Source organism: Callithrix jacchus, chromosome 3 (assembly GCF_049354715.1).
Source record: "Callithrix jacchus isolate 240 chromosome 3, calJac240_pri, whole genome shotgun sequence".
Taxonomy (NCBI): domain Eukaryota; kingdom Metazoa; phylum Chordata; class Mammalia; order Primates; family Cebidae; genus Callithrix; species Callithrix jacchus.
Genome location: NC_133504.1, coordinates 107,782,445 through 107,804,711, shown reverse-complemented (window position 1 = coordinate 107,804,711; position 22,267 = coordinate 107,782,445). Strand labels below are relative to the sequence as shown.

Below are 22,267 nucleotides of genomic sequence, written 5' to 3'. Positions count from 1 at the left end.
CTGTTAGAAAATGTAACCTAATGTAAATGTAAACCTCTGGTGCCTCTAGTTTTACTGACTTATGCTATATAAATCTCAGTTTCTGGTTATGAGAGCTATCACTCTAGGCCAAGGCCAAACACTAAGATAACAAATGCTAATGATGACAAATATTCTGAAGAGTTCCAGGAAACATATGAATGTCACAGAATAGTTTGTGGCCAGTACCTCAGTACCAGTAACAGATATTTCGTATTATATAGTGGGGTCCTTAAGAAACACTACACCAGCCTGTAAAGCCCATTGATTAGTAACATGCAAATTATCTTTCAAATGTCTTCAAATCTACTGCATAAAATAATAAAAATACTCTTTAAAATATTATGCATGGGCCATTTATTGTTAGCAGAACATTTTATCTTAAACTTCAAATATTTGTTAGAATGTATAAAATATATGTTTGGTTGGTATAAAATTTATTGTGGTTTTTCCCACTGTGTTTGCTGGAAAAAACTGCAATTATTTTTGCACCAACCTAATATTATGTAAAAATATACACAGCTGACCAACGTTGAACAACATAGGTTTGAATTGCACAGGTCCACCTACATACAGGTGTCTTCTGCCTCTGCCACCCCTGAGACAGCAAGACCCACACCTCCTCTTCCTCCTCTCCTCAGCCTACCCAACATGAAGACAACCAGGAAGAAGATCTTCATAATAATCTACCTCCACTGCATGAATGGTACACATTTTTTCTTCCTCATGATTTTTAATAACATTTCCTTTTCTCTGGCTTACTTTATTATGAGAATACAATGTATAATGCATATAACTTATAAAATGCATGTGACTCTACTATTTATGTTATCAGTAAAGCTTCTAGTCAATGGTAGCCGGGTAGTACTTATGTGGAGTTTTGACTGCTTAGGGTATTGGCACCCGTAACCCCTGTGTTGTACAAGACTCAGCTGTATATTAGTTAGTATTTATAAAATTAGAATATCTTTTTAAGTGTACTCTAAAATCTTGAAATTGTGAGATAAATCAATTATGGTCTTCAAATTTTCATTCCTGCCTCTTACCTCTTTTCTTTAAGAACATTCTGCACATTGCCATCAGTTTATAATAAAGCTTCCATTTTATCATGTTATTTCTCTCATTCAGGGTTTTCAATGATCTGATTAAAACTCACTATCGTATCACTAGCTGCCAGAGAGTCAACTCTTTACAACAATTATTTATTCTTCTTCAGCGTTATTGTCTCAGGGACCACAAGGGAAAGTTGTGGATACAAGGGAAAATTCTCCAGATCTTTCCACTGAAACCATCTACCCAAATAAGAAGGAACCAGAAAAATAATTCTGGCAATATGATAAAGCAAGTTTCTATAATTCCCCAAAAAGATAACACTAGTTCTCCAGCAATGGATCCAAACCAAGAAGAAATCTCTGAATTGCCTGATAAAGAATTCAGAAGGTTGATTATTAAACTAGTCAAGGAGGAACCAGAGAAAGATGAAATACAACTTAAAGAAAGTTTAAAAACAATACAGGATGTGGATTAAAAATAGATAACATAAAGAGAGGTCAATCACAACTTCTGGAAATCAAAGACACACATAGAGAACTGCAAAAACCAATGGGAAGTTTCAACAATAGAATCGAACAAGTAGAGGAAAGTACTTCAGAGCTCTAAGACAAGGCTTTCAAATTAATCCAATCTGACAAAGACGAAGAAAGAATGAAACAATGGACAAAGCCCCCAAGAAGTTTGGGATTATGTTAAACAATCAAACAATAGAATAACTGGTGTTCCAGAAGAAGAGAAATCTAAAAGTTAAGAAAATTTATTTGAGGGAATCATCAAGGAAAACTTCCTGGTCTTGCTAGAGATCTAGATATCTAAATACAAGAAGCACAAAGAACACCTGGGAAATTCAATGCAAAAAGATTACCACCTGGGCACACAGTCATCAGGTTATCTAAAGTAAAGATGAAGGAAAGAATCTTAAGAGCTCTGAGGCAAAAACATCCAGTAACCTATAAAGGAAAACATAGCAGATTAACAGCAGCTTTCTTCTGCTAGCCAGAAGAGATTGGGCCCTATCTGTAGCCTCTTTAAAGAAAATAATTATCAACCAAGAATTTCATATCCAGTGAAACTAAACTTTATAAATGAAAGAGAGATGAAGTCTTTTTCAGACAAACAAATACTGAGAGAATTCACCACTACCAACCCAGCACTACAAGAAATGCTAAAAGGAGCCCTAAATCTTGAAACAAGACCTAAACACATCAAAATAGAACCTCCTTAAAGCATAAATTTCACAGGACCTATAAAATAGTAACACAATAACAATAATGAGGTATTTAGGCAACAACTATCATGATGAATAGAACAGTACCTCACATCTCAATACTAATCTTGAATGTAAATGGCCTAAATACTCCACTTAAAAGATACAGAATGGCAGAATGGATACAAATCCATCAACTGAGTATCCGCTGTCTTTAAGAGACTCATCTAACACATAAGGACTCACATAAACTTAAGGTAAAGGGGTGGAAAAAAATTATTTCATGCAAATGGAAACTACAAGTGAGCAAGAATAGCTAGTCTTACATCAGACAGAACAGATTGTAAAGCAACAATTTAAAAAGACAAAGAGAGACAACATTATATAACAATAAAATGATGAGTTCAAGAGGAAAAAATTAGAATCCTAAATATATGTGCACCTTATACTTGGGGTCCCAAATTTATAAAGCAATTTCTATTAGACCTAAAAAATGAGATAGACAGCAACACAATAATAGTGGGGGACTTCAATACTCCACTGACAGCAGTAGACAGGTCATAAAGACAGAAAGTCAACAAAAAAAAAAAAATGGACTTAAACTATACCCTAGAACAAATGGACTTAACAGATATTTACAAAATATTCTACACAACAACTACATCCTTTCCATCAGCACATGGAATATTCTCCAAGACAGACTATATGATAGGCCAGAAAACAAGTCTCAATAAATTTAAGAAAATCAAAATTATATCAAGCACTCTCTCAGACCACAATGGAATAAAATTAAAAATTAACTCCAAAAGAAACCCTCCGAAATATGCAAATACATGGAAATTAAATAATCTGCTCCTGAATGATCTTTGGATCAACAATGGAATCAAGATGAAAATTTAAAAAATATTTGAACTGAACAATAAAAATGCCACAACCTATCAGAATCTCTGGGATACAGCAAAAGCAGTGTTACGAGCAAAGTTCATTGCATTAAATGCCTGCATCAAAATGTCTGAAAGAGCACAAATAGACAATCTTCAAGGAACTAGAGAAACAAGAAGAAAACAAACTCAAACCAGCAGAAGAAAAGAAATAACAAAGATAAGAATACTACTAAATAAATTTGAGGCTGGGAGTGGTGGCTTATGCCTTTAATCCAAGCAATTTGGGAGGCCGAGGTGTGCAGATCACCAGAGATCAGGAGTTCAAGATCAGCCTCGCCAACATGGTGAAACCCTGTCTTTACTAAAATATAAAAATTAGCTGGATGTGGTGGTGAGTGCCTACAATCTCAGTCACTTGAGAGAATGAGGCAGGAGAATTGCTTGACCCTGGGAGGCAGAGGTTGCAGTGAGCTGAAATTGCACCGTTGCATTCCAGGCTGTGTGACAAGAGTGAGACAACATCTCAAAAAATAAAAATAAAAATAAATAAAATTGAAACCCAAAGTACAATACAAAAGATAAATTAAACAAAAAGCTGTTTCTTTGAAAAGATAACAAAATAAATAGACCATTTGCAAGATTAACCAAGAACACAAGAAAAAAGATCCAAACAAACTCAATTTGAAATGAAATGGGAGATACTACAACTGATACCACAGAAATAAAAAAGATTATTCAAGGCTACTGTGAACACATTTACATAACAAACTAGAAAACCTAGAGGAGATACCCCTCCTAGATTAAAACGGGAAGAAGTAGAAACTCTTAACAGACCAATAAGGCATAGCGAGAGTGAAACAGTAATTTTTTTTTTAAATGCCAAAAAAAAAAAAAAGTTCAGGACCAGATGGATTCACAGGTGAATTCTATCAGAAATTCAAAGAAGAACTAACTGGTACAAATTCTATTGAAACTATTCCAAAAGAAAAAGAAAGGGGGAATCCCCCTAAATCATTGTCATTTGTATTATCTTGATATCAAAACAAGGAAAGTCTGTAACAAAAAGAGAAAACTACAGACCAATATCCCTGATGAACTAAGATATAAAAATCCTCAACAAAATATTAGCTAACTGAATGCAGCAGTGTATCCAAAAGATAATCCACCACAATCAAGTGGGTTTCCTGCCAGGGATGCAGGGTTGGTTTTACATATGCAAGTCAATAAATGTGATACACCACATAACGGAAGTAAAAACAAAAATCATATTACCATCTCAATAGATGTAGAAAAGGCATCTGACAAAATCCAGCACTGCTTTATGATTAAGACCCTCAGTATAGTTGGCATGGAAGAGACATACTTTAAGGTAATAAAAGCCACCTATGGCAAACCCACAGCAAACATTATATTGAACGGAGAAAAGTTGAAAGCATTTCCCCTGAGAACTGGAACAAGACAAGGATGCCTGCTTTCATCACTTCTATTCAACATAGTACTGGAAATCCTAGACAGAGCAATCAGACAAGAGAAAGAAATAAAGAGCATCCAAATTGCTAAAGAGGAAGTCAAACTGTTGCTGTTTGTTGATAATATATGATTGTATCCCTAAAGACTCATCCAGAAAGCTCCTAGATCTGATAAACAAATTCAGTAAAGTTCCAGGATAGAAAATGTACACAAATCAGTTGCTACACACCAACAACAAAGCTGAGAATCAAATTAAGAACTTGACCCCTTTTACGACAGCTGCAAAAAATAAAAATAAAATACTTGGGAATATACCTAACCAAAGAGGTCAAAGATCTCTACAAGGAAAACCACAAAATACTGCCAAAAGAAATCACAGATAACAGAAACTAATAAAAACACATTCCATGTTCATGGATAGGCAGAATCAATATTGTGAACATGACCATAATGACAAAAACAATCTATAAATTCAGTGAAACTCCCATCAAAATTCCACCATCATTCTTCACAGAACTAGAAAAAAAATCTTAAAACTGACATGAAACAAAACAACAGCTCACATAGCCAAAGCAAGACTAAGCAAAAATAACAAATCTGGAGGCATCAGATTACCTAACTTCAAACTATACTACAAGACTATAGTCAGCAAAACAGCATGGTACTGTTACAAAAATAGACAGGTAGATCCATGGAACAGAACAGACAATCGGAAATAAATCCAAATACTTGCAGAAAACTGATCTTCAACAAAGCAAACAAAAACGTAAAGTGGGGAAAGGACATCTCATTCAACAAATGGTGCTGGGATAATTGGCTAGCCACATGTAGAAGAATGAAACTGGATCCTTATCTCTCACCTTATACAAAAATCATGACCAAGAGCCCAAAAGCAAATGCTACAACAACAACAAAAAGATAAATAGATGGGACTTAAAAGTAAAAAGCTTCTGCACAGCAAAAGAAATAATCAGCAGAATAAACAGAAAAAACATAGAGTGGAAGAAAATATTTGCAAACTATACATCTGACAAAGGACTAATATAGAGAATCTACCAAAAAAACTCAAGTAAATCAGAAAGAAAAAAGCAAATAATCCCATCAAAGAGTGGACTGAGGACATGAACACACAATTCTCAAAAGAAGATATACGAATAGCCAACAAACACGTGAAAAAATGCTCAACATCTCTAATGATCAGGGAAACGCATATCAAAACCACAATGTGATACCACCTTACTCCTGCAAGAATTAAAAAAAATTAAAAAAAAAAATAGACCTTGGCAGATGTGGTGAAAAGGGAACACTTTTTTTACACTGCTGGTAGGAATATAAACTAGTACAACCACTATGGAAAACAGTTATGGAGATTCCTTAAAGAACTAAAAGTAGAACAACGATTTCTTCCAGTTCCAGCAATCCCACTCCTGAGTATCTACCCAGAGGAAAAGAAGTCATTATATTAAAAAGACACTTACACATGCATGTTTATAGCCGTACAATTAGCAATTGCAAAAATATGGAACCAGCCTAAATACCTATCAACAAATGAGTGGATAAAGAAAATTATATATATCTCCCAATGGAATACTACTCAGCCATAAAAAGGAACAAAATCAAAATAATGGCATTTGCTGCAAAATGGTTGAAGTTGGAGACCATTATTCTAAGTGAAGTAACTCAGGAATGGATAACCAAACATCATGTGTTCTCACTTATAAGTGAGACCTAAGCTAAAGGAGGCAAAGGCATAAGAATGGTATAATGGAGTCTGGGGAGTAGAAGGGAAGGGTGGGAGGGAGGTGAGGAATAAAAGACTACACAATGGGTGTAGGTGTGCTGCTCAGTGATGAGTGCACCAAAATCTCAGACATCACACCTAAACAATTTTTCCATATGACCAAACACCACCTGTTCCCCAAAACACTACTGAAATAATAATAAAGTTAATCAAAAAATTATTGTCTATGACACCCGTGTATTATTTTTATTTATTAATGCATTCCTTTTATTATATTATCATTAATTAAATTAGCAGTTATAATATTAAGTGACCTGTTATAATTAATTAATTAACCTCCTTTTATCAATTAGATTATAAAGCCTTGAAGGTAACTAAGTAGAGACCCAGTAAGTGATTGCTGAATTGAATTTTACTTCCTTATACAGAGAGCCTCATGTATAGGGCCTCACGTATACCTTACACAAAATGTAAGAATCCACTATAAATCACTTGATCAATTAATCAACTGGCTATCCTTTGTAACAAGGTTTGCACAAATAAAATATCATTCAGGAAAAGTGTAAAATATATTTCACTAATCTGTAGAAATGTAACTGGAAGTCTTGTGGCTTCCTAGTTTAAACTCTGTTCAAGAAGGCAAAACCTTTATAGACCCATAGCTTCCCCACTAGGTACTGCTCTTTCACACATCTCTAAGCCTGACTAGATACGTTGTAAGATAAGCTGTGGTCACATGAGATGTAGGTATCTTAGTATCATGCAACACCACTCATGGAAAAAGAAAACTAGGTGTCCAACTGAGTGCAGAATCCTGATCGCAGCTCCCATTTATTCTTAAACAAGAGGCCCCCTTCTTACATTCTCAGGTAAGTGACTCTGTAATAAGAGGATAGTGTAGCATTTACCTGATGGCAGTGGCACACAACTTTACTTTAGGACTATATACTGGCCTTAGATACTTTTAAAACTTTTTAAACTTAGTTTCTAAATAAGAATATTACAAAAAATTTCCTAACATTTATTTTATATGACATAATTCTCAAGGTAGATATAGCCAATTAACTGACTTTTGCTAGTTCTCTTCCAGATATTTGTTTTTATGTTCATTGCCAGAAACCACTTAGAACTGGTATAAAAACAAGTTAAGTAGCAAAATGTCAGTTGGTTCCTTTCTCTGTCCCAGATAGCAGTGTTCCATTAGGAATTTTTCATTAAAAATAACAATGTAGAAGGTGTGACTTTTACAGTTTTCGTGTCTTGATATAGGGTGACATTGTTTTAGCAATGTGAGAATGTATGATCTAGAAAAGAAAAATATCTTTAGATTTGAGAACAGATGGTTAATAATAATCATGAAAGTAAAGAACACATTCAAGGTTAATGACCTACATGCTGAACTTGTTTTAAATTTTAAAAGCCATTACTAACTGAAAGCGCCCTGCTTTAGCTAAACCAACACTTACAGAACTTTTTAAAGATATCTTTATACCTTCAGAAAAGTTCTCCTGCTGCTAGTTTTCTCCAGAGCAACAGTGGGAAACCCCAGGTGGTCCCTCCTTTGTGAATATATGCATCCACATGAAATGGTTTTTTTTTCATGCACGGGCAAACATGTTTTGTTATACCAATGTCTGACGTACAATTTGTGGTAGAATCATTCGTTAGACTTCCAAGTCTAATTCTAATACTAATTTAATCAATAGTTAAATTATTATTTATCTTCTATCCAATGGCTGCTTGAAGTCCTATATCACTTTGGTGTGAGAAGAATTGGGTAAGACAAAAAGGCTTGCACCAGTTATCAACAGAGTATTAAGAAACATTTTAAACAATGAGAATAGCAGTTCCAGGTTCCAGATATTTTATGCTTTTTACCGGTTAATAGGAAAGACAAACAGACTGGTTCTGCAATGTATTTTCACAGTCAAACTTCTATTCTTCTATTTAATTTACTTTTAGAGAGGACTTGAGAAAACACACATTTCTTCTAACTCTTTAGGTATGTATTTCCTTACGTATGTATTTTCAATGGATCAGACACTCTTAGTTGAGCTAGGTCATCGCACATCATTATCTAGTGCTATGTACTATTGCTTCTGTAGACAAATGAACGGGTCGTTGGCAATCAAGCCAAACAAATTTTGCTTTAACACCCAATTCTAGCATTAATCTACAGACCCAGCTTTTCAATAGTAGAAAAGATACGTATATTTTTAGTCCAAATTTAAGTTTTAGCGAAAATATTCTATTGTTTTTTGTTCACTTGTGTGTTGAAAAGTAGGATTAAGCAGCCAATATCTCTACCTTCTTTAACTGCCTTTACTAAAACTTTAAAGTACTTCTTTTGAAGAAACAAAACATATTTGCCATTAAATCTTAAAAGTATGATGACTAAATGAATGCTGAGGAAATTGTGTTTCAACTGTGGGTTTATAAACTCTGCGGAGAAACTCATTTATGATCATGAGTTTTTTCAGGATGGACATATAAAGACAGATTTTTCTAACACTGGCCTGGAGAATAGGGAGAGAGGAAGTAATCAAAAAGCATTTATATGAGACATGTCTTTTTATAATATCTGTATTTAAAACACTTTAAAGGATCTAAATATTTCTATACTATAATACAATATACAGTATCATAGTTTATGGTCTGTGATTTATGGTAACCATTGTGGGTCATTTTTTTCTGAGTTAATTTTACAAGTGAACAAGCAAAGTGACCAAGAGAATGACCAATGATGGAGAAAGATCTTTCAATGATAAAAATCCTGAAGTACAACAAGGAAGTCAGAGGCAGGGCTAGACAAAATAGAAGCAAATATACTAAGAAGGGGAAAAAAAGAAGAGTATGTTGTGGATTCTCCCCATATTTCCCCATGGCAGAAGGACAGAAACTAAATCTGAGGGCAACTCAATAGTAGTCAACAATTATCAGCCAAATCAATGGATGAACAGGAGAATGGATGATGAATGGATAGATGTTTGTGCCTGGCACCCTTCTGCCATCATGCATAAGCAGTCTGAGTCTCTTAGAAAATGCCATATGACATGCTTTCTTCACTGTGAATAAACAGACCTAAAGACAGGCACTAGGAGACTGTGGGACCACAAAGCTCAGATTGTTATAATAAGAGGAGGGAAAGAAAGCTTCTTGTTGAAGGCTGGGCGCAGTGGCTTATGCCTGTAATCCCAGCACTTTGGGAGGCCAAGGCGGGTGAATCATGAGGTCAGGAGTTCAAGACCAGCCTGGCCAACATGGTGAAAACCCGTCTCTACTAAAAATACAACAAATTAGCTAGGCATCATGGTGGGCGCCTGTAATCCCAGCTACTCAGCAGGCTGAGGCAGAAGAATCGCTTGAACCCGGGAGGTGGAAGTCGCAGTGAGCCAAGATGGCACCACTGCACTCCAGCCTGGGTGCCTCAAAAAAAATAAAAAAAAGCTTCTTGTTGAAGAAAAATTTTGCATCCTTGTTGTACAAGATTTCTACTAATGAACAGAGAAAGCTTGACTTGGAAGGGCACGTTTATATAAATGTCATCACTATCTAGAGGCCATTACTATCAAGCATCTTTCAGGTAAAGGAGAGGGGATGCCTGTAATTATTTTTTTAAAAGTATTGCTCCTTCTAAGATGGGGTGGGAAGGGGGAGTTGCGACTTTGTATCTCCATTGCTTAAAAATATAAAACAGATGAAGAAGAGAGTCATCACCAGCAGAGAGGGCCTTCAATACTTTCAAAACACAGAAGGATTCATAATAAGAAGGCTATATCACTAAGAAAAAGCAGTATTTATTCTAATGCCCAACCTACCATGAGAAAGTTTTGCGAGAAAGTTAATTACTCTGGGTCTGAAGATGAGTCTGAATACAAGAGCCTATGATGGTCCCTTCCAACACTGGGACTGGTGGGTTTGCAGCCACAGTTATATCTGGAAACTCCACTGGTGTTTTTGGAGCTTCCCAAGAGTAATAAGAATTCAATATGCAATCATAAAAAAATTGGGGTCGTGTTCTCTAAACATAACACTGCCATGTGTGTGAAGAGGTATCTTTATTAAAATTTCTCTTAAGTTTTTCCATCCTAAAGTAGTGAAAGCTGAGCAGATCTTAGAAATTCATTTAGAATTGATATTACACTATACTCTTGACTATAAAACTTAAGAATCCAGTCATTTTCTTTTGATACTATGTATTTTATTTGAAATATGTGAATGGTTACTTAGTCATTTTAATCTAGGTGAAAATTTAACCTTATAGTAACTCTATTTTAGAAATATGAAATAAGACTTAAAGTAACTCTATTTTAGAAATATGAAATAAGACTTTCAATCAGTATTTATGAAGCAATGTTTATTCTTCTAATATAGTGTAGGAAGAGAATGTAAAAGTCTTGCAACACAAGATATTGTTTTCACAAATCACAGGTTTGTGAGATGGATGGCAAAAATCTCATTGTTTTTAAAAAACCAAGCTGTTCTTCATGAGCAAGAACACTGAATTCCCTGGTTTTCTTCTTCTAGTCGCTACACCCCTGGCATCATAGCACTGCTGTCAGTCAACTGCATCCAGAAGGTGGAATAAAATGCCAAGTGATACTTTCGGCAGAATTCCAGAGATTTTCAGATGCTTTTTTCTTTTCCCTCTTAAAAACTGTGCCATATGAGTTAGGTTTATTTTGAAATGTCCATGAAAAAGAAGTCAGATATTTCTTAAAATTGTCCCCTCTTAGATATTAAATGTTTCTGGAGAAGCTTTGTATAATTCCATTTGTTCGTGTTATTCCTTTTGATTATAAATCAGTTCTCTATAACAAGCTTGAAATTTTCACCATGTCTGATGCTACTGTAAAAATATACCTAATATGTTTGATCAAAAGGCAGAGGTCAATATATTTATTAAGAGAAATACTTTATTCACTAATCTTAAGAAATATTAGAGGAAAGCCAGTACAATCTGAAGTTGAAACTAATGATTAGTAAATGAATTATAAAATTTTATTAAAAATAATAGTAATAAACTACAAGGTACTTTCACGTTTCCATTTGACTCTCACAATAACTCTGCTATTACGCATAAGCATATATACATACTTACCTGTATACATGTACACATATTATGTACAATAACCCTCTTACTATATGTAAGATTCAGAGAGGGTAAATAACATGAATAAGACCACAGAGCTCTTAAACTACATGCTAGTGATTATAATTCCTACATAATTTCTATAGGATCAGTTGGCTTCGCTGACATCAAAAGATTATATATTGCTATATAATTTTATAAAGTTCTGCTAATCTAGTGACTTTATGTGCATTTTTCAGGAAACTATTGCAAAAACAAGAAGGTGAATAAACTTCATAATGAGAAGAGTTCACAAAGCATATTACATTTATTGTGCATCAGGAGTTTTCAAGGTTTTTAATAGCTGACATGCATCTCCACTCTTTCTGAAAGAATTGATGAAGATGTAAACCAAGATTTAGATGTAAGGATGCTCATTATAACATGCTAAAATTACGGAAAAACCCGGTATTCAAAACAGGTATCATTGAAGGTATTTATTCACAAGTAAACTGAAACCAGAGAGATCACATGATTTGATCATAGGCTAACAACAGTTAGGAGCAAATCTGGGACCCAAATCCATGTTAGCTATTTCCAGACATAGAACTCTCTCCACCAAAACACTCTTCAACCACACTCTAACTGTGGGACTGATGGTTTGCCCCATTGTTTGTTGCCTATGGTGATGGGTTTATGTGTAATCATGATTAAAGTCATTATACTTTTAAATTGAAAGAAAGGTGGGATGGGTGGGTAAACAGATTATAGCATAGTCAAACAGTAGGTTGCTATGCTGCCACACATACCAAATAATAGATAATGAACTTCACATTAAATATCTTTTCAAGATCTTTATCTGCATCAGAGCTCACAATGTTGTATGATGCTCTGGCAAAAACTAAAAACTATGCAGGTAGAATGTCTGATTTACATGACAACAGAGTGATGGAGTGAAACAGCTTAAAATTAAGTCTGTTAAGAGGTTAGGGATAAGCCAAAGACAGAGACTCCATCTCAAAAAAAAATAAAAGTAACTGAGAGAGTAAGTAAGCTCTGAGCTGACATCTATAAAGGCTTCAAATGCTTTATGGCATTAGATGCTGCTAAGATTGAATTATTTCCATGAGCCAAGATCAAGCTGGTACACAAGCTGTACATTAATTACTTGAAAAAATTCCCAGTAGGGTAGTGTCTAAATATATGTCTGTGAGAATAGTATATATATATATTTGTTATAAAGGTGATGATCTAGCCAAGAGGGTGTCTGACATCCAAAATCTATCCACTAATAAAAAAAAAAAAATCAAAGGAGCATTTGGATAAGAGTGGTTAAAAAAATCCCTGCAACACAGATGGACGTTTCCACATTTTGGGCATGACTATACTTGTGGCCAGATCAATCCCAGTGATCCTTCCATGCAAAACTGTTGGTGTGATTAGTTAATTGTGGGAAATGTGGTATTTGCATTACTAACATGTTTTGTTCTTGTCATGGTTGTAAAAATCGTCTTTACTCCCCAAATGTTAGCAAGTATAAATATGTTTAAACATAAAAAGTAAGACTAAACAAGAATAAAAACCATTTTTAACTATAATTATCAAGTCTCCAACCCAAACCACCTTTTCCCTATCGTTGACACAATAACATTCAAACATGATTTTTAACGATCCCACAGTACATTTATTGCTAAATTGTACTCAAAATAATGTTTCATTTTACTTAAGTGGCACAAGCCCTCTGTAGGTATGGTTATATTCCACTTACTTATTCTTCATGAGCTCACTGACAGAAGTGACTATATCTTCTTATAAAATTTCCATACTCCCATCATCTAGCTCAGTTTCAACCAAATAAAAGGCATTCAGTTTATATTTGCTGAAGGGAAGAGAATCTCCTTCTGGTTAGCATCTATCCACACACAGTGCTTAATAACAAATTGACTCAGAGATTGCTAGCTGCCCACCGAAATCTATTCTCCCTTCTTCATCACGGCATATGGTTATATATATTTTTCTATCTACCTTGAATAAATTATGGCCAGTATCCAAATGATTGAAAAAGGAAATAACGTATGCTACTTCAAAGAGGGGATGGATGCGACCCTATAGAAGATGGTGGGGCTGCAACTTGGGAGGAGTCTCAGTTCCTCAATCACCCTGAGGGAGAAACTCACCCACCTGCCAAAAACACCTACCACGGACTTACGTGAAGGAGAATCAACCTCTACTGTGTCATTTAACAGTATTTAACATACAGATGTTCATTGAATAAATTAATTTTTTTGTAGTTTGATTTTCTAAAGAATTTGCAATAGATCAAACCTATAGAAAAGTTTCAATAACAGTCAGAGTCCCTCTATCCCCTTCATCCAGAATTCCTAATTGTAACTTTTTTTTTTTTTTTGAGACGGAGTTTCCCTCTTGTTACCCAGGCTGGAGTGCAATGGCGCGATCTCGGCTCACCGCAACCTCCGCCTCCTGGGTTCAGGCAATTCTCCTGCCTCAGCCTCCTGAGTAGCTGGGATTACAGGCACGCGCCACCGTGCCCAGCTAATTTTTTGTAATTTTTTAGTAGAGACGGGGTTTCACCATGTTGACCAGGATGGTCTCGATCTGTTGACCTTGTGATCCACCCGCCTCGGCCTCCCAAAGTGCTGGGATTACAGGCTTGAGCCACCGCGCCCGGCCAATTGTAACATTTTATCTCATTTGCACCCTATGCCTAACACATGTATGTATTTGCGTATGTACACCTGTGTGTGTATTTTTCCCAGCACAATGGTACATTAATCCTAAGTACTTCAGTCAGTACATCTCCAAAACAAGGATTCTCCTCTAGGCAACACCGATGATAGAACACTGCCTTCCGAGCCAGAGGATGATGAAATTATTATGTGCTCAATTATTTGTTCAGTGTGACAAGTATCATAACAACCATAATCACCCTGGCTTTCTCTCACCCACCATCTCTGTCTCTTTCTCTTTTCCCTCCTACTTCTTAGACTGCTGGGCATACTGTCGTTGACCTCTGTTTGATATCCCCCTCCCTCCCTTGTCAGCAGCCTTGCTCAGACATTAACCACCAGTGTTTGCATGTCCCCATAGCAGGAATGAGGGGGAAGGGAGTAGGAGGAAAAATTAGTAAGGACAAGGGAAGGTTAATGAATGAATTCATTTTTAATATAATTCTACATGAAAAGAAATGCCGGAAAGCAACATTTCTGAAAGTCACTAGCAAAAGCATCCCCAGAGTCTACCTGATATGCATTTAAATTCACTAAACATTCTGGGCTAAAACAACTAAGAGGCTAAGAAATTAGAGTTGGCTACCCAACTTACAATTCTCCTTGCTGACCAGCATTTTTTGGCTGCCTCTCAAAATAACAGGATCAGGTACACGAAACTGAATTCTTCACTTAGATTAAATCTGACACTTTTCTTCTCTTACTTCTTTGGTTATAAAAAATATCTTCCTAGGCTTGAGACGGTCTAGAGGCCACCTAAGAACACTGAAAAGTTCCTTTCGAGTATCCAGTAGCATAATTTACATTAGCAACAAGTCCTTATTTATGTGTGCTGAACTTTTTATCTTTTTATATCCTTTATCACAAACCAAACACTGCTTACTTATAAAATATATGTGTAAGTCAACATAATTTTTTTGGTGAAAGCAAATTTTTTTTTTCCTGCAATATAGCTACAGAAGAAAAGAGGCTTATAAGAAGTGTAGAGTACACATTCAGAAACATTTTGTCTCATGGATGTTTCAGCAAATGCTTCATTTCAATGTAGGAGGTATAAGATTCTTGCTAAAAATACATTCCCTTTCTTGAATATTCACAATAGCTTGCCAAAAATTCTTACAAATGAATAAAGGCAGGACTGATTAACAGTAGCTTACTTAATGCAATAATAATACAGGTTTTAAATAATTTCAATATCAGTTCATTATGTTAAATAATCTTAAAATCTCCCAATGTACTATGCATAAATTTTATCAAGCATTTTGATAAATTGAAGGAAAAGTAAAGGTTTTCATTGATATCTGCAATAATATTATTAAATTGGGCTAAAAAAAACAAGACAAATGAAGATATATATAAGAAAACTAATCATGATTTTAAACCACTTTGAAACAGGAAAAGAACATAGTTATCTAGGACACTGCCTCCTTAGTTTTTAATATTTCTTCCCCAGAGGTGTTTGCACATCTTTTGCCTGAACACAGAACTTATTTCCACCATACAAATTACATTAAACATGTCTTTTAGCTCCTGGGGAGTCAAAAGGCAAGTCCAAAATGAACTTTTTTATTCATTATGTCATGAAACTATAACACTGCATTATTGATTAATATATCTGTAATCAACAAATCCTAAAAATCCATTCCAAAGACCCAGGTTTCTCTACCAGTTCTAGTTGTACTAGTCATACTCATTCTCAGCAGTAAGTTTTCCTAGTTCTTAATAGTAAAATGAGAAGTCCAGAGGGTCTAGTTGGGGGAGGGGTTGCCAGCTAAAAGGCAGGGGTCCTACAGAAAGGGACAGAGTCTCCATGAGCAATGCTGGATGGTACCTGTGGTGCAGGTCTTTGCATGTAGTGAGTGCTGCCTAAGTCTTTGTGCCCTAGACCTCCAGCAGCAATCAGCAGGGAAAGGACCATGGCTTTGCTGACAGATTGATGGTGGAAGAAGAGTGGAAAGAGGTATGAGTGATGACTAAGGACAAAGAAACAAGGGTAGAAGGACAATTCCAGTAGCAGCCTAACCACATAACAGAATCCTTAGCTCAGGAAAACCATCTCTGCAATGAATATACACACATACATATATTTATCAGATATCAACTTAATTACTGATTGGAACACTGTAAGCGTGTTCAGAATAGCAGTTATTATTCAATATCTTGAGCTGTCTAGATTCAGCATTTTATAGCATGCTCTCTGACATTAGTGAGGACGAATTGCACTCTACATATTTAAGTAATGAGTTGGTATATAGATGCTATTAAAGATTTGTGTGCTATGTAATATTTGTGGTTGCCTGTCACCCACCTCAGGTGGCACAACTGATGTAATTGAGACAGATCAGCATGGCCTATGGAAAAATCTCTTATAAAATAAAGGTCAATGATTAAGTAGAACAGTCATTGAATTAATTTGTTTTCCTTACGAACAGCTCTCCTGAGGTCAAAATTAAAGTCACAGATAGGTAAGTCTCTCATACTGTTCCCTGGGTGTGAGAAGAGCAAGCTGCTTGTTTCCTTTGGTGCCTTTTTTCTTGTCTCAGAAGAATAAATTAATGAATTCTGCACAGCTATGATTTTGTGTGACAAAAATGAAGAATGTATGTCTCTGTTTACACAGCAATGCAATAGGAATCACCTCCCTGGCCTCTCTCCCACATCGCTACCACTTAGCCTGCTGAAATGTTCTTAACCCCAACCACCATAAAAGGTGATGATATATTGTTGCTTCAAACTCATGCTGATTACAATTTTCCAGCTATTCATAAATACACCAACTACTGAATTTCTTGCTTCTATCTTATATGACAATGCTTCTTTCAGGTGAAAATGTTCTGGAAACAAGTATTTTTTACCCGGCTACATTTAAAATGGATATTGACTCCCCAAGTTGCTTTCGCTTGAAAAAAAAATGAAAAAAAAAGAAGGGCTTTCCAACTTGAGGAAAGCAAATTTTTTAACTTGTACTCAGAACATCACAACATTTTCTTGCCCCTTTGATGGTTTGTATTTTGGATGCTTCTGAAGAGAAACGAAAACATATAGAATTTAAACATGATCTGTGTTTATTTGCAGAATACTTATTTTTGTATTTTGTTTTTTAAATGAGTAGTTCTGATATCCTGTATATTTAGAATATTTGTATATCCCATATATTTAGAATGTTTGTAATAGAATAGCAAATTTCCACCATGGAGTCAATGGAGAGTTATGCAATTTAACAGCGGCAAAGAACCTTAGAGGTCCTTAGGGGAACACATCCTCATATATACAAATGAGAAAACAGGGTATACATGTAGAAGTGACTTGCCTAATTAGCTAGTGGTACAACAGAGTCATTAGGGCCATCTTGTTCCATTTCTCCCTGATACGATCCTAGTGATGCAGTACCTACCAACTTCTTTACAAGAGCCAACGTCCAGTATGAGAATCATTCTGCAGACACTCTTCCAAATTGAAACAATCTCCTTGGATTACTCCTGGCAGTTTTTTTATTCTCATAGCCAATCCCCTGGTCACAAGTCTGACACTAGTAGATAAAAAGTGTCACTCTAATCTCCTCATCTTTTCATCACACCTTTATTTTTACACATAGAGGACTCAGAGTCTAAACAAACCTTAGCTTGTATTTTTCTCTTAAAAGCCTACCATGGATTTTTATAGTTTTTAAAATTAAATTTAATCCAATAAAACATTTAGTTTGCCTTTATTTGGAATCTGTTATCTATTGTCATATATTCTATTAACATCTCCTCTTCAGCAAGGAAATTTTCTTATATCTGCTTACATGTACATCATTTATTTGAGCCCCTAAATGTTGATCATAATGATGATGATATTACAGCATGAATTACTTTATGTCAAACATTGGCCTAAGTGCTTTAAATGCATTATTTGCCTAACATTTACAACTGTCTTGTAGCTATTATTTGTCACATTTACACTTTCTTGTTCTGTGATATAATTTGTTTTGATATCGTATTAGTTTTGTATTGTTCCTCTAATTACCATGAATTTATTATATTACGGGATTGTTAAGTCTGAAGTCCAAAAGGGGTCTTAAAGTTAAGGTGTCAGCAGGACTGTCTTCTGTCCTGGAGACTCTAGGAGATAATCTGTCTCCTTGCTTTTTCCAGCTTCTTGACGCCATTTGTAGCTTTTATCATAATCTGGCATCCTTTATGTTATACTTATTTTCTGATTATTTTTGTCCTAACCTCTGTGAGAATATTAATTATTTGAGGACAGATTTTATTTGTTTGCTCACAGCTGTACAGAGCTGCCTTAAAATGATGCCTGATATAAAATAGGTACTCAATAAAGATGGGTTAATAAATGAATGAGCAAAAAGTTTTATTGTGTATAACTGTTACTGGGGGAACACACTTAGACATTTTAAGTCTCATATGTAAACTGGGTATTGATATCAATATGCCACTTTGAGGATTAACTGAGGTTATGTTTATAAATACCTACTAGCAGAGTATCTAGTATATAGTATAAAAACATTGTATTATTATTTATTAAAATGGCATTTTTTTCTTTATATCACCTACAGCTATCCAAGTTACCTTTTCTGTTTCTTTTCTTTTTACTTATTTATCAATTATTTCACAAAGCAGAATCTCGTATGCTTTGCCTTTGTATCTTCAGTACCTAGAATAGTGCCTGTTTAAAAGTAGGAGCTGAAGAAATGTTTGCTGAATTAATATTAATCATGTGTAGGAAAAGAACCTTGGGAAATGTTATTCTACCACCCACAGCTGTGCCCACTATTACGATGGTTGTTTTGTGTGTTCATTCTCAAGGATTCACTTTCAGAACTCAACATGAAGTGTAGGGTGGTGGTGGTACTGGCAGTAGGGATGGGAGAAGCTTGATCTCTCTCTACAGTAGAAGTGCTTACTGCTCTATGTGCTCTTTGACACTATTGGAACCAATGAAAGTCATACTCACTTCCCTCGATATTGGACATTCCAACATACTCATAGCAGTCTGCAAACATGTCCAAGGTCCCACTGAGATACTGAAGATGATTCATTTATTTGTTTATTTTTTTGAGACAGAGTCTTGCTCTGCTGCCCAGGCTGGAGTGAGGTGGTTCATGCTTGGCTCACTGCAACCTCTACCTTCCTGGTTCAAGCAATTCCTTTCCTCGGCCTCCCAACCCATTGATTTAATACATATTTGCAAGGCTCTGATTGAGAACCTCTGGACCGGCTCTTATCTAGAGGTTACAGTGTGTGACTAGCACAACATGGTTTAGGATTTATGTAACAGGAGTATGCTATAGTGAGAGAAAGCACTGAAGACCTGAGTTGACACTGTGGCAGTGGAGTAAGAGAGAAGACTTACATGAATCCAAGTAAATAGTATTTTGGAGAGTGAAGGAGGAGAAATCGTCCTTAACTTCAATATTATTATCCTGGGTAGATTCATACATTGTATATTTTTTACTTAAGAGAAAAAAATAGTAATAATATTGGCAAGGAGAAACAGTTGTGAAGAAAAATAAGTCCAGGAGCCCTGTAATATACTTTTCCTCCATTTATTTTCCACTTAAACTTAAAGCTATTTTAGTTCTCATCACATTTATCATCTAGAACTCATTTGCCGCATTATTCTTATTCGAATATTCCTTAACCTATAGAGAGTGGACTTAACTGTTAAAAAGTACGCAATACATGTTCCCAAGGAACTGCTTCAATTACCACTGCACAAAGGTCTTTTTTTTTTAAGTCATACAGTAATATATCTAGAAGTATCATCAAGTCGTGCAATAGTCATAATATTCCTACTTCTATTGTTAGGGTATTAGAAAAGACTCTGAACTACTTGATCTCTAGATAGAGACAAAAAACCAGCTGTTCACTTCATAAAAAGTAGCCGCTACTGCTTAAAGGTAAATGTAAATCTTTTTCACTGTGGATGGAGGTTGCTAAAGAGACTGACATATAAAATAGGTTCAAATATATATGGAGATATAGACTTAAAAAATTAAGACCTCTCTTTCAATTAATATTCCATGAAAAGAAAATCCATATTCCCATCAAAACATAGAAGCTTTTCTCTAGTGGTATTCCAGTGAAAGTCATTTAAATTCGAATAGAAAAATTTAACTTGAGATCTGCTCTTATGGGAAAGTGGTGAGAATTCAAATAGTTCTCAAACCCTATTTGTCATATCACTTCCTAAAAGGATGCTGAATTTCTTAATTATTTTCTATTATTTTATAACTTATAGAAAAATATTTAGGAAGATTATAGAAAGAAAATTTTTAGGAAGTAGCATCTCTAGGTTTCCTAAAACTTATGTCAAACCCACCATTATTTATTTTACATAATAAAAAGATCATAACTTTTGCTCTTTGTTAAAACTATATTAAAACAGAGAAGGAACCCATTAAATAATAAATGATTTATTTCATTTAGTGATCCTCTATGTTTAATATGTTTAAGGACTTTTTAAACAACGAGGATTTACTTTTTTTTTTTCCTGAGACAGGATCTTACTGTTTTGCCCAGATTGGAGTGCAGTGGTACAATCACAGCTCACTTCAGCCTCAACCATTTAGGCTTGAGTGATCCTCCCACCTCAGCCACCAGAGTAGCTGAGACTACAGGGGTGTGCCACCATGCCAGGCTAATTTTTGCGGCTTTTTTTGGTAGTGACAGGGCCTAACTGTGTTGCCCAGGCTGGTCATGGACTCCTGGGCTCAAGCAATCTGCCCACCTCAGCCTCTTAAAGTGCTGGGATACAAACATGAGCACCATGCCAGGTGAGAATTTATGTTTAAGTGAGAAAGACACAATACCTGCCTTCAGAAAGTTCCCTGTCAAATTTTGGAAATAAGTAATTAAACAAAGTTTCTAGGCATCCTAAGTCATAGTATTTATGAAAAGATATGCAGAGGGTTCCAAAGGAGCACCAACTAACCAGAGGGAAAAATGTGGCAAGAGGTAATAAGAGAGAAAAAGCCTGAGCTGGAACACAGAGCCAGGTCAATAGCTGGGACAGTGTCCTGAATCTGAAGGCTGGGAGAACTATGTCAGCTGTGAGACATGAATTTGGAATGCTGCTGGGAGAGAAAAGCAGAGATTAGTTGGTGCAATTATCTACTTAAGATATTTTGAAGTCCAGAGATGCATCAGAAATAAGGTATACAGAAAGTGAAATCACAGGACTTAGTAATTGACTAGAAGTGAAGGAGGAGGGAGAGGGAAAGGGTTGAAGACGATGGAAACAACAGATTACAGGAAGAGGATCAACTTTAGGGGTAAGAAGATCAGATCATAATCAACACAACTTCATTCCACATGTTCTGAAAGTTAAATATCTCCTGTAGCCAAAAGAGCCTTCATATTTTACTTCCCTGGACCTCTTAATGTTTCTTTGATATTTATTCCCCTAGACAAATAGTTTAAAACCTTCAAAGATACAACATTTTATAGTAGGCAAATATTGTAACCCCTTCAAAATGTATGTTATGAATACCCTTTGTAGGTAACATTTTTACAATTTGGTAACTTAGGACAAGGTCCATTTTCCTGTCCCTTGCTAAATGTCACAAGACTTCATCTTCTCTACCTATATGTCACAAGGTACCTTCTGCTCTGCTGATCACAAGGCAATTAAGTTTTGGAGTGAAGGAGTGTCTTAAGTTTGTGCTCATGTATTAAATAAAAAGTCTATGATTTTAAAAAAAACAACTAAATTGAGGTATAATTCACTTACAATCATATATACTCATTTTAAATGTACATTTCTCAAGTGTTGATGCATTAATAAACCCATATAACTACCACCACAACTGAGAAATCCTACATTTTCCCCAATTTTCCTTTGTGCCTTTTTCTGGTTAATTCCTTCTCCTTCTCCTTCTCCTTCTCCTCCACCTCCACTCCAGCCCCATGGGGGTAGCCATGAAGGTACAAGTCTTGGATCTTTACTCTCCAGTTAGCTGCCAGAAGTGCTGCTGGCCTCCTGCTGCAGCAACAAAGGGATCCACCACTGCCGCATAGGAACCCAGACTGGCCTCCAGCCAACGACTGGGAGCAGCAAGGAAACTACAGCCCA

The 22,267-nt window shown here is 35.6% G+C and overlaps 1 protein-coding gene across 16 annotated transcripts in view; it reads right to left on the bottom strand.

Annotated features, from left to right (window-relative positions):
* The window catches only part of SNCA (synuclein alpha), a 120,500-nt gene that overhangs the window by 54,888 nt on the left and 43,345 nt on the right, over positions 1–22,267 (bottom strand). The gene's annotated exons all lie outside the window — the stretch shown is intronic.